Raw genomic sequence first — 17,488 nt, forward strand, 5'->3', positions numbered from 1 at the left:
AATTGCTCAAGTTCCATCAACATTTAAAAGAGCTGTAATGTCTCGCCAGCGAGTATCTTACTGGGAAATCAAAGAGGAAAGAAAGAACGATCAATCATAACTTTTAGGAGCTTTCTAGGATGGTCACAGGAAGCAGTCACCGTCCAGTCACTGAGCAAATATTTACTGAGCACCTGCTATATGCCAAGCACTATTCTAGGTGCAGGGGCCAGAGCAGTAAACAGAGACAGTCCACTGCCTGTGGACTTTCAATCTAGTGGACATCTGAAAAGTTAGTGGTGGGCCACCTGAACTCTAGTAGAAGGCTCTTTGTTGAGTTCACATGAAAGAAGAGATTTCTCCCCCAGCAGATCATCCGTGTATCCCCAGACCCAGCAAGCAGCCTGTATACAGAGGCTTCTAGGTTGGAATTGAAACCTTTACAGCAGTGGTTCTCAACCTTCCTAATGCCGTGACCCTTTCATACAGTTCCTCATGTTGTGCTGACCCCCAACCATAAAATTATTTTCGTTGTTAACCACAACATGAGGAACTGTATGAAAGGGTTGCGGCATTAGGGAGGTTGAGAACCACTGCTTTAGAGGCTCTAAGCACCAAAAGTTTATGGCACTCCCATCCCAATTTGCCATATGCAATTCAAAATAAAACAATACACAAATGAAAAACATGCATAAAATAGTTTAGCCAAGTTCCCGTTTTTCCTGTGATGATTACATTTCTAGGAAATATTAAATCCTTCCCCACCACAGCCTGACCAACAAACATATTTTCTGTATGTGTTCTTGTGTGGCTGGTTCCCTAAGCATGGGATTTCTAAGTCACTCAGTCCAGCACTGATGGGTGCCCATCTGTATTTGTTGGTTGCAGTAGAAATTTTAGAAGGAACTGAAGATTCTCCATGTTTATAGGTTGGTATCTGCATAATTTCATCTCAAAGCTAAAATATCTTTTATCACTGTCTAGATAAATTCAGCATTACATTCTCATGAAAGCCTGTCTTTGCTTGAAAAACCAGCTATTTTCCGTGTATTCAATTATTTTAATATTTCGTATTTTTATTGCCTTGTTCTGTTTCCCTTAGTCACTTGTTAAAATTACTCTTTTTTTTTTTTTTTTAGATGAAGCCCCACTCTGTTGCCAAGGTTAGAATGCTGTGCACAAAGCAGCCTCAACCTCCTGGACTCAAGTGATCCTCTTACCTTAGCTGGGACTATAGGCACCCACCACAATGCCCAGCTAGCTTTTCTATATGTAGTGGAGATGAGGTCTCACACTTGCTCAGATTGGTCTCAAACTCCTGAGTTCAAATGATCCTTCTGCCTTAGCTTCCCAGAGTGCTAGAATTTATAGATGTGAATCACTGCACCTGACATTAAAATTAATCTTGCAAAAGCTCAAGTGTCTTTTTGGTAAGAAGTAAGTCCTTCCATAACACAGTTTGGATAGAGAGAAGTTCCTCTCCGATTTGCTTCTCTGTCTTATATCCACTTTGCTGCCACCTCAAGCTGTCAGCTCTGTTCAAAAAAGCTTTATTTTTAGTTTGGATCTTTTACTTTCTTCTTGACTTTTAGTGTTTCTATTTTAACAGAATGCTATTTCTATATTTGATTAATATTGTTTATTAAATGTGGTTTTGATATGAGGTCAGCCTTCTCCTTTCAACCCTCTCAGTCAAGCAGAGGAATCACGTTCCTTCACAGAGTTGTAGGTGTTTGGTTGGATCTAAGCTGGGCCAATCAGAGATAGAACCAAAGGATGCAAGGGTCAGCTGACCCAGTTTTTCAAATGATCAAGACACAAACTCAGGGTACTGGCTGTATCCCCCCACAGGGGTGTGGGACGCAGAAGAAGCCTGACCTTCCCAATTCCTTTAGAAACCATCCTGTTGGAAGCCTGTGTGGATCCCTGAAGTGAATCATATTTCAAAACTAAAATTACAGCAGGATGGTAGGTTGGCCACAGTTGGTTTAATTTGGGAGGTATCTGGAGATGAAGTTGTGTGAAGAATCCCTGGTTATTGGCGGCTCCTATTGCTCAGTGGTTAGGGCGCTGGCCACAAGCACTGAGGCTGGTGGGTTCAAACCCAGCCCAGGCTGGCTAAAACGACAAGGACAGCTGCAACAAAAAATAGCTGGGCATTGTGGCAGGCACCTGTAGTCCCAGCTACTTGGGAGGCTGAGGCAAGAGAATTGCTTGAGTCCAGGAGTTTGAGGTTGCTGTGAGCCGTGATGCCGTGGCACTCTACCCAGGGTGACAGCTGGAGACTCTGTCTCAAAAAAAAGAATCCCTGGTGGTTATCATCCATCAACTCTGTCTTTTCTGGAGAAATCAATTCTTTCCCCCAGAAACTAGAATATGCTATCCTCCTTATGCAACATGTGATGTTTGCAGGTGATAACTAAGAAAAGATTTTTTAAAACTTAAGTAGTACATGCAACTCTTTAAAAAAATTCTCCTTCACTCTTGTTGACTAAGCAGTGTTTTGACTTAAATGTAATTAATATATATTGTACAAATATTACACTCATCTTGTACTCCTTGGGTGAATTATATACATACTTACAAGTGTTATATGTCTGTAAAACAATCAAATCTATAAATCAGACTGTATGAAATGGATAATAGTCACATTTGTAAGCTTTTTCTATGTTCAAGGTAGAATCTAAGTGCTTTACATACGTTTAGCTCATTTAATTATCACAGAGGCAGGTACCATTATGATCTCATCTGATTTACAGATGAGAAACTGAGGCTTACAAGCCGCTCAGCTGTTAAGTGTTGGAGTTTTCCTTTAAACCCGGGAGATTTGGCTTTAGAGAATGTGCACTTAACAGTATGCTAAGCTGCCTCTCTAAAAGCCGGCAAATAATGTTGAAGTGAAAAATGTCATTGATCTGTTAACATTAATTTGCAGGTAGTTGGTTTAACTGAGCTGAAATGTGTGTGTGTATCAACTTGAATCTTTTAATTTAGAACAATGGCTCATCGCCTGAGTCATTGTTATGACTCCTGTCATTATTTTCTCTTTTTACAATGAATGCTTTAACTGTGCATCTATTGTTTGTTAGTACTGCACAACAAAACGCAATTAGGTAAAACTAAAAAGAAAAAAATTGGTGTGAAACAGATGTGATAAAAGGAATCCATTCCCACGTTCCAGAGACCCAGTGCTATGGCTCCTTTTGGCTTTAGAGGTGTGAACTAATTTGTCACAGGACAGCTGAATTCTCCTGCCATATTTTCCTTTATTTAACTGCAAAGGAAACTTTCCTTTGTGGTGTAGTTTGGCTTCCCCTGGGGATCGCTGATCATAAGCATAAGTGCGAGTGTTGGACAGCCTGGGGAATACGGTTAGTAGATTGTCATGCAAACTCTCCAGAACATGCTTAAATTCTTCACTTACTCTTGAGATGAAAACACAACTCAAAAAATTCTGAAAACATTCTATTTTCTTAAAACATTGTATTCATGGGAGCCTATGGTCTTCAGGTTGAAAACCACTGGGCTGAGCTTTGCTTTGCAGATTAGAGTTTAACCTTGAAAAGAATGAGTGAGTAGAGCCAGGTCGTGGACGTGAACTTCTCCAGGGTGAGGGACTAAGGGCTCCTAGTTCCGTCCACAGTCTGTCCCAGTGATTAGGACTTGGGGCTTGCTGGTTTGAGGTTGTTCTCACTGTTTTGCCATGCATTGCCCGAGCGGCATTATGGAAGGCCAGGCTTTGTCTGTATGACTTCAGTTTAATGGATCTGCAGATGAGCCTCTGCCCGAGCATTTACCACCAAAGCCCCAAGTTCCACGTTTCCTGTAGAGAGAGGGGTGTCTGCTGAGAATGCCCTGACATGGGATCGTTGGGGGATACTGGCCGGTACTACTTTCCCAGTTTTCTTTTTTCTCTTGGATCACCAGTACCTAGCCAGGCTCTGCACACAGTTGGTTCAAGGATTCTGTGTTGAATAAGGAAATGCCTTGAACTCAGATTCTGAGGCCCGGACAGAGGTCTTCAGTGATCTATGGCATGATACAGTTTCAGGTATTTTATGAATATAATCCAGTGGTTTGATAGCCTTGAAGGTTATTTTCTAAAGGATGTCAGGATGGAATGAATTCTTTTTCTTTTCTCCCTTCTCTGAGTCAGGGACCTTGGACACCTGCATTCTGCTTTAACAGACGCATCCTAGTAACTATTCTAAACTCTGCCCAGCTCCACCCTCACCTGGGTCTGGTTTCACGCCCTCCAAATGGGGTGGGATTTGTGAAGATTAAGGTCAGCTGGGCCTGTTTTTCCCCTTAGTCTGTGTCTAAGAGGCTTCTGAGATTTTCTGAAAGCTAACCTGCGAGGTTCCTGCTGGGACCCATTACAGGGGAAGGAAATTTTTCATGATTTCTTTTTTTTTTTTTTTTTTTAAGACAAATACAGATCAGCTAATAAGAAAAACAAACAAACAAAAGGAAGAGCCAGTTAACAGCAAGTAGCTGAGGAGATAGAGCACTCACCCGAGGACGTAAGAGATCATTTCCTCTAAAATAGAATATACTAGGTTTTAAAAGAGATTAGTTGTAGACCTTCCTCTTTGTAATATATAGTTAAATAATAACTGAACAAATGGACTTCTTGTTTGGGTCCAAAAAATGTGGTGTGGAGATCATTGTCTAGCTATCATTTTGGATTTTTTCCTCCAGTTGGCGGTGGGTAGAGTTGATTCTCTCCATCCTCTTGGGAATGGGGTCCTTTGTGTTTGTAGCATGTTGCCATGGCACCATCAAGATGTGCTTTCCTGTAGATGGACCTAAAAATAAGCTTTCCTATTCTCTGTGTTGGGAGGAGAGTGGAGATGGGAAGATTATCACTTAACTACTCTAATTCATCTAATAAGTCCCATGAATGTCAGTGAAATAATGGCAAAAATACTGGCTACTTGTATGCAGGGTAATTAAAAATAATCCCTTGATAAAAAGCATTACTCATAAACATTGTGTTCCTCATTATTAAAAATTTCTGTTCAAAGATTGAGCTTTCCAAAACTTGATCTAATACTGGAGTTTATCTTAGAGGATTTAGTCAGACATTTATCTCTTTCTCTCTCTCTCTCTCTCTTTTTTTTTTTTTTAAAAAAAAAAAACAGATTGCATATAGTCCATTGATGTAGTATTGTTTTGTACAGAACATTGCTTTTTAGATGAAGTCAGCCCTTTTGGAAAGAATGGTGCTTTCTTTTTTTTTTAAATTTCAGGTTAATGTGAAACCACTGCATTGGGTTTATATTGGAATTAAAATATTTTTTTGGCTCAAGTTTTCTTTTGAATACAGAAGTATTTACAGCTACTTTAAGGATTTTGAATTGAAGCAGAATTACTCAAGGTAGAAAAGGTTAATTTATAGTGAAAACAAGAGAAATCAAGAAAGAGAAGAGCACACGAGAAGGAGACTCAAGGACAGGTCAGAGCTAGTTACTCGGTTTCAGAGATGGCCCAAAGCATTACTATCAACCAGACCTTCTATATTATTCTTGTTATGTCATGTGTACTAAACCTTGAACCTGCCTAGAGTTCTTTTTAGGCAGGTGATGTTATACTTTACCGATTCATTTAAGGTGGTAGGAGCTTTCCAAAAGCAACTTGGCAACATGCATCAATCATTGAAAACATTGATACCATTTGATGTAATGATTCTGTTTTTGGAAATATATCCTAAGGAACAACTATAAAATCTGGAGAAAAAGATGCTTATTGCTGTGCTATTTTCTATATCAGTCTGTCCTCTTACGTTTTTGCTCTGTTCCTTTCCAGACTGGATTCCATCATCCATTGTTCCGACCATTCCCCTGCAGATACCTCATTGCCCTTTGTGTGCCCTGTGTCTCACTCACCTGGACGACCCTCACGCAGAATGAACCCAACTGTTTCTTTACTCTCTGTTCCTGGCCTTGGTGGACAGAACCACAATCATGCGGAATATTGGAACTATAGGTTGGTGATTTCCAACCTCAAACAGGACTTATTAAAGTGCTTCTTGTCTGTGCCAAACACCGTGAGAATTTCTACCCCTTCTCCTAATGGATCCGAGGACCACCTTCCTTTTGTCATGAAACACCCTGGAACTTTCTCTGGGTCTGTAGCGTCGTGGTTTCCTGGTCTCCTTGCTGCCTTTCTGGTGTTGGCACATTTTCTTTTGCCTGCTTTTTATACTTCCCACTTCTTTCGACCTCGGTCTTTGAGCTTTTCTCTTTCCTGTGTTCCCTTTCTCTCAGTGACCATGTATGTCCCTGCTTTAAAAGCCACCTTTGCAAGGCAGCCATCCCAGCGTGTACCTTCAGCACGTACCTCCCTCCGGAGCTTAGATGCCAGTATCTGAATCCTTGTCAGAGAGCCACCTGCTAGCATCACTGACTTTTGATATTTCCTCCATGTCTTCCCATCTTTTAGAAAATGCAGAATCCACACAAAGAAATCATCCATTTTCCTTTACATACACACACACACACACACACACACACACACACACACACATATATTTTGAGACAGCCTCAAGCTGTCCCCCTGGGTAGAGTGCCGTCGTATCACAGCTCACAACAACCTCCAATTCCTGGGCTCAAGTGAGTCTCCTGCTTCTGCCTCCCAAGTAGCTGGGACCACAGGCGCCCACCACAATGCCTGACTATTTTTTGGTTGCAGCCATCATTGTTGTTTGGCAGGCCCGGGCTGGATTCGAACCCGCCACCTTAGGTGTATGTAGCTGGCGCCTTAGCTGCTTGAGCCACAGGTGCTGAGCCTTTCCTTAATATTTTGATGAATCTACTTTTAGGTTAAATTACAGCTATTTATGAGAAGTACAGATGATAGAAAAGAAACCCACTTAGAACCAAAAAACCTGAGAGAATTTTCCTATCCAAATTCATGACTTGGGTCTGCAGAGTTTGTTAAGCTTCGAATAGTTTACTAAATATAAATGTTAGAAAATACAAAACATGGAACATTATTAAGATCTAATAATATACCTAGTGCTAATTCAGATATTAAAAGAATAGAAAATAAATCCTTGCCAGTTTCCTAAAACTTTACATCCATAAACTTACACAAACATCAGAGGTGAAAATGGTTATTTCTTGGAGGAATAGATTTGCAGATATCCTCCATTGCAGAAATTCACCCAGGAGCTGTGGCATTCGTGCTGATACTCCGCTTGTGTATATATATGTTTTTAAAACACCCTGAGGCCTACAGGAACAATATCTGCTTCTATTTTGTGTGGTTGTCTTTTGGGAGAAGCAGAGTTGATATGTGAACATTAACTAGACGGATTCGCTTTGAAAAGTAGATCGGCTCAAAATGACAATTTTCTAGGTTGGAAACCTGAGAACACTTGAAATTTTTGTTTAGTTATTATGGGCACATCATAGTTGTATATCTTTATAGGGTCCATGTGAGGATACAGGCATGCGGTGTGAATTAATGAAGTCAGGGTAACTGGTAATTGGGGTATTTAGCATTTCTTAGTGTTAGGACCATTGTGATTCCTCTCTCGTTGATTGTAATCACTTTGCTGCGCTGTTGAGAATGGTTCATTCTATCTATCTGTATATTTTCACCCATGAACCATCCTCACTTTATCGCCCCCTCCCTGCTACTCTTCCCTGACTCTGGCAACCATTATTCTCCTATTGGTCTCCGTGAGTTTAATTGTTTTTTAATGTTTAGCTCCCACGTGTGGGTGAGAACCTGCAAGCTTTGCCTTTCCGTGCTCGGCTTATTTCACTTAACAGAATGACAACACATTTATAACATTCGGAAAACGTTCCCGGATCTCCTTCCCACGAAAAGCACGCACATGAAATAAACACCTCCCACAAAGTCATGGCAGCAATTCTGTTTTTATTTCTTTTAATTGAGGACATAAAGTGACAAAACAGTTACCATGAATTTGGTCCTTCTTCAAGAAACTTGTATTCCTTTTTATCCTTTCCTCTGATTTTTTCCCTATATTCGTATTTACTGTTTAGTTACACACAGTATTTTTATATGTCACTTCCAGTTCTTCAGGGTCAGAGTACATCGTATATTAATAAGAACATTAGGAATTTTTCATGGGATAAGTTGTTTTTCTGAGATCATACTCTTAAGTATGAAAAGCTACCTACGACTATTGTTCAAGAAATCAGAAACTGTACAAGGATTCTAATGAAAAACAGCAATCCACTGGCCCCCGTGTCCATCCTCCCCGATTTCCACTCCTCTGCAGCACTCACTGTCAACAAATAGAGCTGTTTTTAAAAATACTTACTTCCTTTATCTGTATTTAGCAGATTTATATTGTCACTTCTTTTGCTACAACTTTATTGTTACTGAACTGTTGCAGTTTAAGTGGGCATGGATTGACACCCTGGCTTGATAACTTTCTATTTTGACCTACATACATGTTTATTTCCTTCCCTCTGCTAGCTCTCAAGCCGAGGCCCAGAGTTACATCCTAGGGAGTTCCCTGCACCATCTTTCTACAGATTTCCTAATCTGCTCCATCATGTTGGATTACCTGCATCTTTATTCTCCTGTCCCCCTGTTTCTCAGTTTCTTCCTTTGTTTTGGTGAAACATATTCTTTGGTAGTTTTCTGAGAAAGGTGTATTTTTTTCAACAATGACATTGTCAGAAAATATTTTTACTTTATTCTGACATCTACTTGATAGTAGATATAGGTTGGAAATCTTTTTCCCTTATAATTTTGATTTCTACTTTCCAGAGTTGTTGTACAACTGATTCTTGATCTTTCGCATGAAAAAAAATATTTTTCTATTATTCGGATGTTTAACCTATTGGAGTTTTCTAATTTTTATTTCCATTTTCCATTTTTGGGGGTCTTTTTCTTTTACTTTCTGAAAGACTTCTTCTCTCTGCTGAGTTTTTTATTTCTGCTATCATATTCTTCATATCTCAGAACTCCTTTTCATTTTCTGCATATATTTTTGATAGTGACTTATTCTTGTTTCAGGGCCTAATACATACTATTAAAGGTGATCAAAGAACTCTTAAGAATGATGATGTGCGATACCGTGTTTTAAGGTATCTCTCATTCACAAGTCATCAGAGAAGCCAGTTACACACAACTAAGTTGTGTTAGTGGTGTGTTGGGGAATGAAGGAGAAAATGCCAAGTGGGAAAGAAAACCCACCATTACTCTGTGCAGAGAGTGTACATCTTTTAAAATTTTCCTTTACCAATGTATTTCCCAATGTATTCAGAATTTACTAATTAAATTAAGTGCCTGAATACTTTTAGGATTTATGGTAAGGACTTATGCCTGTTTTTGTTTTTTAAAGAATGATTTGTTGCCTTAGGCATCTTATATATTAAAAATAGAAATTAAAAAATGACTGGCATATATTTTATTTTGTTTTTTAAAGTGCAGACAGCCAAATCTGGTGATCACTTGTAATCACTTTATATAGATTAGCTATATAAAACATATATGTAAATTTCTTATAACTAAATTATACCTGTATCGATAAATATTCATACAAAGTATAAGTATCTGCATTTTCCTTGAAAGTTGTTAGAATTGGGTCTTGTCCCTGTGGACGGATGTCTAAAATGCTTCTAACATACTCTTTCCTGATTCCTTTAAGAAGTTAAACATTCTTATTAGGGATTATTGGAACATAAAAATAATTCTAAAAGAATAAAGCGATCTACACCTAGAGATGACTGAAAGTACGTGGAGTTTTAGAGTTGGAGGGGACCCTCTGTGGCCATTGCATACCCATGCTTTATAGAACTCCTTCTTCTCCTGACATCTAACCCTCCACCATTTGTTTATTGATTAGACCAGAATGTCGGCATCAATTCAGTAGTCATCCCTTACCACTTTGAGTGATTCTCCATTGTTCTCTTTGTGTTAAAAAACCTCTTTTGTGCTGATCATGTGTCTTTTCACTGTGTACACACAGTCCCTGACTGATGCTGGGTTCGACTTATGACTTTTCAGCTTTGCCGTGGTGGGAAAGCCATATGCATTCATTAGAAACCATACCTTGAATTTGACCTTCTCCAGGCTCATGGTGTGTTGTGCAATACCCCTGTTGCAATGCTGGGTCAAGGCAGGGGGCTGCTGCTCCCAGCCAGCCAGGCGGTCACCAGGGTAAACAGCCATTCTGTTTTTCATTTTCAGTATAGTATTCAATGGATTACATGAGATATTCAACACTTTATTATGAAATAGGGTTTGTGTTAGATGACTTTGCCCAATTGCAGGTTAACATAAGTGTTCTGATCATGTTCCAGGTAGGCAAATCTAAGCTATGATATTTGGTAGGTTCATTGTGTTAAATGCATTCTTGACTTATAGTATTTTCCACGTGTGATGGGTTTGTTGGGACCTAACAAATTGTGAGTCAAGGAGCATCCGTGCCTCTTGCTCTCACTCTGTAAATCCAGCCACTCTGCTGGCTTTCATGATGTGAGGATGCCAGACCTGTTTTTCAAGTTCAGACTTTTTTTCTGCAACAATTTCATATCTGCATCAGTCCTTCTGAGATTTCTTTTTGGATGTTGTTCTAGTCCCTCAGAGTCTTATGTCCAGAATGGAATTCTTATTTCCTCTCATCTGCTCCAAAAAAGTTCAGGTCTCTGCACTTACCCATTTGCGATTCTTTTCACAAGCTTCGTTACTCTTCTTGTTCCTCATGCTGTCTTCAGACTCCCTCCCCCATTGCTCATCTGTTACCAAGGCCCCTTTGTAGTTTTGTAATCTTTTAGTGTGAGCATCTGCACTGATTCTTTTTCTTTTTAAATCACTGATCCGCTTGCAGCTAGATCATTGCAATAGTCCCGTGAATGCCCTTCCTGCTCTAAGTGTCTCTCTCTTTCCATGTCTCACTTCCAAGTGTTTTATAAGTGAGAAGAGTCACTTGTTGAATCAACCTTGTAAAGATGCTATTCTTATTCTGCCATTCCTCTGCCCAGGAACCCTCGGAGGCTTCCAGTTACCCAAAGGGTCACATCTGCAAACTTTGTCCTAATAATGCTCAGCTCTTCCATGAAGGGCAATCCATCCTTTAACCTCATGTCCCCCTATTTTTCAATGAACAATGTATCACTTTAACTCAGCTATCTTCCTTCTGGTCCTCTGAATTCTTCTGGTTTATTCTCTCATTCATGACTCTGCTTATATTAAGACTTCTCCCTCTTCGACTCTTACTCTAGATATTAAAATTGTATGTCCTCTGAATAACGTTTTCTGATGAACCAACCCACAGCTATTACTATCTCATTTAAGCTTCTAAAGCACTTCCTGTTCCATGTTTTTGGCACTTAATCCTCAAATAATAACAGCTGCTCTCTGAGTACCTACTATGTGCCAGGTATTGTTCTGAGTTACTCTTAACTCATTTAATCACCACACAATTAGAAGATGTAAGTAAGACTATTACCTTGATTTTATAGTTGAGAAAACAGAGGCACAGATAGGTTACAGGATGGTGGGACCAGGATTGGAATCCAACCCACATAGCTCAGATTCTGCCCTCTCATCCCCTCTCATTGCCTCTCTGCCTGTACTGTCTCAGATTGCGATTTTACTCTCTGTGTGTGTGCACATTTTTATGTGTGCTGCCTTTCTCCAGAAATCACGTGCCCATTGAAGGCATGTTATACAAAAAGCCTAGCAGAGCGCTCTGTGCTTAAATATGCACTGAGTGTTGTAGTGCATTATGGGTTTTTTTTTTCTTCCTGAGATGATATAGCTAATTTTCATTTGTTGAAAAGATAGTTTCAAAATCAGAGTTGACTAAGCCATGAAAGATAAAAATCCAGGTAAACCAGTGTGCTAGCCTTACCTCTTGGGTTCAGTGGAGTGCAATCATTTTACAAATTATATTGTGTCAATGTCTAAAAAGTAATGAAGGCTTAATGAGCCCACATACATCTTGCTGTTTTTTTTTGTAGTGGGTGGAAAGTGAACTTGGGTTAGGCTTCCATGTCAACAAATAAGAATTAACCAGGCTTGACTCTGGAAGTTGCAGCTGAATGGTCATGATTGAAAATGCAATTACTCTTTTCCACTTTTTCTTTTTTTTTTTTTGAAATCAAGCATGGGAGGAAATTTTTTTTTTTTTTTTTTGAGACAGAGCCTCAAGCTGTCCCCCTGGGTAGAGTGCCTTGGCATTACAGCTCACAGCAACCTCCAACTCCTGGGCTCAAGCAAGTCTCCTGCCTCCGCCTCCCAAGTAGCTGGGACCACAGGCGCCCGCCACAACGCCCGGCTATTTTTTTGGTTGCAGCCGTCATTGTTGTTTGGCAGGTCTGGGCTGGGGATTCGAACCCGCCACCTTAGGTGTACGTGGCTGGCGCCTTAGCCGGTTGAGCTATAGGCGCCGAGCCGGGAGGAAATTTTTGATAAATTTTTTCTGTGTTCTCAGGGGCTCTCAGTGATAGGCTGTTCAAGGAAAATTCAACAAAGATGCCTGGCACTCTAGCAAGCAGCCAGCGGCCAGAAGTAGGACGGGGAAGATATTTCTTTTAACGCTCTGAATTGTATTACATGGTTACTTAAAGCTGTGTTACAAGCTGTAGATTTTGATTTATGTTTCTCTCCCTAGAATAAAAACTCTTCAGAAGCTTTTCAGATCACTTTACATTATTCATAAGGCTGTGCAAATTGGGTAAAACTGTCTTTCCGAAGAGCCATTCGCTTATAAAAAGTGGGCCTGGGTCTTCAGCTGTATGCCACCTGAGTATTTAACGGCAGTTTTTCCTGATGTTTTCCAAGTATTTCATAAGTGAAAAGAGCTACTTGTGTTTATTTTGTGATTATTTACTATGAACTCAAATAAAATTTGCTTCTTGCTAATCCCTTGGAGACACATGTACTATTAGAGAAAATAAATCACTGAATATTTATTGCAGGTCATAAAGCAGGCCTATTAGGCACAACTGAGGGGACCAAAAGAACATGGGCCTGGTCCTGTCCTGAAGACATTTGTTTTCTCCTCGTGAAGGCCAGATAGGGGCTGAGGCCTCCCTCTTTGAGCCACACATTATTCTTTCAAATGTCTCAGCAGCCTTGATAATATTCAGCGTTGTTTATATTCTATTGCGTCTAGATGTGATTTCCAGAAATGTTGTCTCTGCCCAGACTCCCAAGGCATCTCTCCCAAGGCTGACACTTGTGGTTTTCAATCTGTGCACCTGTCACTTTGTTGGTTGCTCAGTACTGAACCTGCACATCAGTGCCCTGGCAGCCTGGACTGCTGTGTCGCAGACTGCCAATCTTAGTTAGTCGGTGTTGATGTCACAGATTTAATACTCAGTGTTCTGAAGGAGGTCACCTTACTTTTATTCCCAGGTACTAACCACAAAAGATACAAATTACGGGAATACAAAAAGCAGAAGTTAATCATAAATACTAGATGATAATATACTAAAGATTAACTGACATGGAAAATGTATTCTCAGACTTCAGAGGTGGAACCATGATACTGGAAACGAGTTCTAAGCATCAGGATGTTTATTCTCTAGCATTGTCGAAGTCAGTTACTCATTAAGATTTGATCTTTGGTACGTTATTGAGCTTCTTGGTCCCAGAAGAAGGGGAGATGACACCTGGCCTACCTGCTTCCCTGGGTTGTGCAAGAAAGTGTGGCAGATAGAAATTCTGTCTGCATGTGTAAGCTTCATTCCTCATTATGAACACAGGATGTTGAGGTGTCTGGAATGAGCTCAGGGAAGGAGAGTCCTGAGCTAGGATTAAAATTTGAATCTTGTGCATTAGACTGGGGGCTCTGTCTAGCCAGGAGCCATATTTCATGATTGTCTGCCTCAAACACTCAGCATGTGGTTCTAAACTTCATGGAGGAGCATGCAGATAATGAGCTGGTGTGCTCAGGAAACGATTCAAAGACGTGAACCATGAGGTGAGTTCAAAAGGTGAGTTTTTTCCTAGATAATATATGGGAAGGCTGGTCAGGGAGAGAGACAAATTTGCCTAAGGCAGAAAAGAAAGACTCTGGATTTATAGAAGCATCTCCCTTTAAGGGGAGAGAGATAGAGCCTAGAAGAAGTAGCAGGAAACAATGTAAATTCTATTTTCATGGTTACCCATGATCTAATTAAAACTGTACATAATTTATTTGGAATATTGTCTTATGCATGTATTATCTCAGGACACCACCAGGTGGCACTGTGTTCTAGGCATGAAAAAGGCTGGCAAGAAAAAGCAATTTCTTGGCCATCTCAATGGTGCCTAAACTTTTCAAAAGAGCACTCCTGTCATTTTTGAGCATACAGACTCAATACATATGGGTGTCTGCTTATTTACAGATTGTATCTCTGATATTTCATTACTATATGATGTCAAAGATACACATCTAGAAAAACTGAACTATTAAATGGTAGCTAGACAATTGTCGTAATATTTCTTTCCTGTACTACAATGGAGTCCTGAAAAATCCTAAAACAAAACATTTTTACTACACCTGGGTGTTAAAATGTGGATCATAGTTGATGTCAAATTGTTTAAAGCACCAAAATTAAAGACAAAAATTAAGACAAAGTCAAGACTTACTTGCTTGGGGATCTTTATATTTTTCAATTTCAAACTGGATTTGGTCTAAAATATAAGATTCATAATTGGGTTAAGATAGGCCAGTTATTATGGAATTTTGTTCTGTTATATATTTTGTTGTTTAAAAATCAAAGAGGTTGAAACTTTAAAACAATAACAACAAAGGAATGGGTATAAACAACAAATAGATTAGTGATGGTGGTGCCCATGCCAAATAATTATGTAGCACTGCGTCTTTAAAAAACCTAAAGAGCTGAATGCAAAGGGGGACATTTCCTGACTTTATTAGAGGAATGCAAGCGTGGTTTCCCCTGATTTCGTAGAACTGTCCCTGTATAAGGTTTTTGTTTTTTTAATACCATGAACGTGTGGATTTCAGAGCCCAGGTGATCCTTGTTGCTTAGGTGATCCTTGCTGGTCAGATGATGCCCACTGGTCAGGTGGTTGCAATGTCAGGGGAACCCTGCTGGTCCAGTCAGCTGTGGTGGAGCCAGGGGCTGGATCACAGAGATATAAACAAAACCCCACTCCTGTGATTAGGAAGTGGGGAGCAGACTTCAGAGAATAAGGATTATGAACTAGGCAGCAGCTCCAACAGGCACCGTCGAGAGTAATTCCTGGTAATTACACAGTATTTTAAGTCCTTTTTGTAAGACATGGATGGTGTGGTGTAGATAAAGAAGCTGGGTTTAGGAGTTAGTAACCTCTGTAATCGCTGGGATACTGATTAACCAATTTACTCATCTTTGTTAACTTGTCTGGGTACAAACATGCACCAGGGCTCTTTTCCCCTCCACATGGACTTCCACCTGGCTGTTGCACACCCCACATGCCGCCACCTGGCTATTGCACACCTCACATGCCGCCACCTGGCTGTTGCACACCTCACAAGCTGCCTTTTAATGATGCTTTGCACAGGTATAATGACTTTGTGGACGTTAGCAGGATGTTGAAAAGCCTCAGTTGCAGCACAATTTAAATTCTAATCTAACAGCTGATTCAGTGTCTCCTCCTTCTCCAACAGCTGGCCAGATGGGGTCCAGGGGGTAGGGAATGGTGGTGGTGGGTACACGAGCGTCCCTGGTGACTGTCTTCTTCCTGCTCTCTGTGTCCTCTGCTGTGTGAAGGATTCAAGGAAGGAGTAGAAATGGCATGTGTCTTCCTTAACTAGTCCCCTCTGGTGGTGGTTGATGCTTTTCTGGCCAGCACTTACTGGCCATGAAGCTCTTGATGTGACAGTCATACAGAGACTGGCTGTTTCTTCTAGTGCCCCTGAAAACTTCTTGGAGAACTCAGAGCCTTCTGCCACTGCCTAATTCCACATCACAGATCTGGCTGCACCTCTTGTTTACTAATACCCCTTGGCTCACACCCCCAGATGCTCGCCTTGCAGTCCGCTTGGCCCCCTTGGCAGCTGTTGCTCAAGTTCTACTACCTTCCATGGTGTGCACTTGGCTCATAGGAAATCCAGCATCCTTGCTTAGACATTCCATGCACATGCCAGGGGCATAGGTCTCTGTCCCACTTGCTATTTCTCTCCAATTTCCCTTTTTCCCGTGTGTGAAGTTGCATGGCAGCTAGGCAGACATCCACCCATAAGCGATGCCAGCTCCCCTTCTTGTAGGCACCACAGTTTCTACAGAGATTCTCTGGGAACTTTCCTTTCTTGATTTTAAGAGGAGAGAAAGCGAGGGGAGGGAAAATTCTAGCAGGTTCCTGGTGCTGTAGTCTCGTATCATAGAAAATTGTGCCCTCTTCCTCCTCCTCAGGCTCCCCAGCTGGGGAAGAATCATTGAGTACTGAGCATCCTCTAAATATGTTAACTCACGTAGTCCTTACACAAATAAATAAACTCACATAGCCCTTACACCAGGACAGTAAGATACTTTTTAAACAGATGAGAAACTTAAGACATCAAGAGGTTAAAAAGCATATGGAAATTACACAGCAGGTGAATGGGAGAGCCAGGAGTTAGAACTAGACACTGTGGCTTTGGGGACTGTGCCCATAGACAGGAAGCTTTTTGATTCAATTGGGAGCAGAGGAAGGGCAGCCATGGGGTACCCTGGCTCTGGTGGAAGTAGCAGGACTAAGTGGCTGTTTCTTAAATAAGCCCCAAGGAATGTCTGGGTCCCAGGGGGGTTCATGGTCCTCTTGAGAATGTGAAGCCCTTAAGGGTCTCCTCAGTTCTAGGTCCTGTTTCCTACTTCCAGGACAATAATGAAAGGAATGCCTCTAAGATGACTCCCTTAAAGGCACTTGTCACTTCAAGAGTCTTTTTTTTTTAGATTTAAAGTGTCCTATGTGTAGCAATATTTTAAAGTAGATCAGCCATCATTACATAACATGAGGGGCCCTTAATTTAAAAGAACACTCGAATACATTGGACATCTGTCTTTCCTTAATGTCTATTTTTGGTGGATTGATGATTGATTTGTTAATTTTATAGGGAGGGTATTTTTGGTAGGCATGGTTGATCAAAGTGAGGGTAAGAATTCAGGAAACAAAGCAAGCTGAGGACTTACTACAGTCAGTAAAGCCTTATTTTCCTCTCAACCATAAGCCAGAGGGGAGTGTCAGGTCTCCAGTTCCATCCAAATTGTTGCAAAAGCATTAATTCATTCATCCTTTTTTATGGCTGAGTAGTATTTCATGGAGTACATATACAACATTTTGTTAATCCACTCATGAATTGATGGCCACTTGTGTTGAGTACATATCTTTGCAATTATGAACTGTGCTGAAATAGATAATTGACTGCAGTTATCTTTTTGATAAAATGACTTCTTTTCCATTGGATAAATACCCAGTAGTGGGGCTTGGCGCCACTGGCTCAAGCGGCTAAGGCGCCAGCCACATACACCCAAGGTGGTGGGTTCGAATCCCCAGCCTGGGCCTGCCAAACACCAATGATGGCTGCAACCAAAAAATGGCCAGG

The sequence above is a fragment of the Otolemur garnettii genome, unplaced genomic scaffold, assembly GCF_000181295.1.
Source record: "Otolemur garnettii isolate 467f Iridium unplaced genomic scaffold, OtoGar3 scaffold00035, whole genome shotgun sequence".
NCBI classification, from domain to species: domain Eukaryota; kingdom Metazoa; phylum Chordata; class Mammalia; order Primates; family Galagidae; genus Otolemur; species Otolemur garnettii.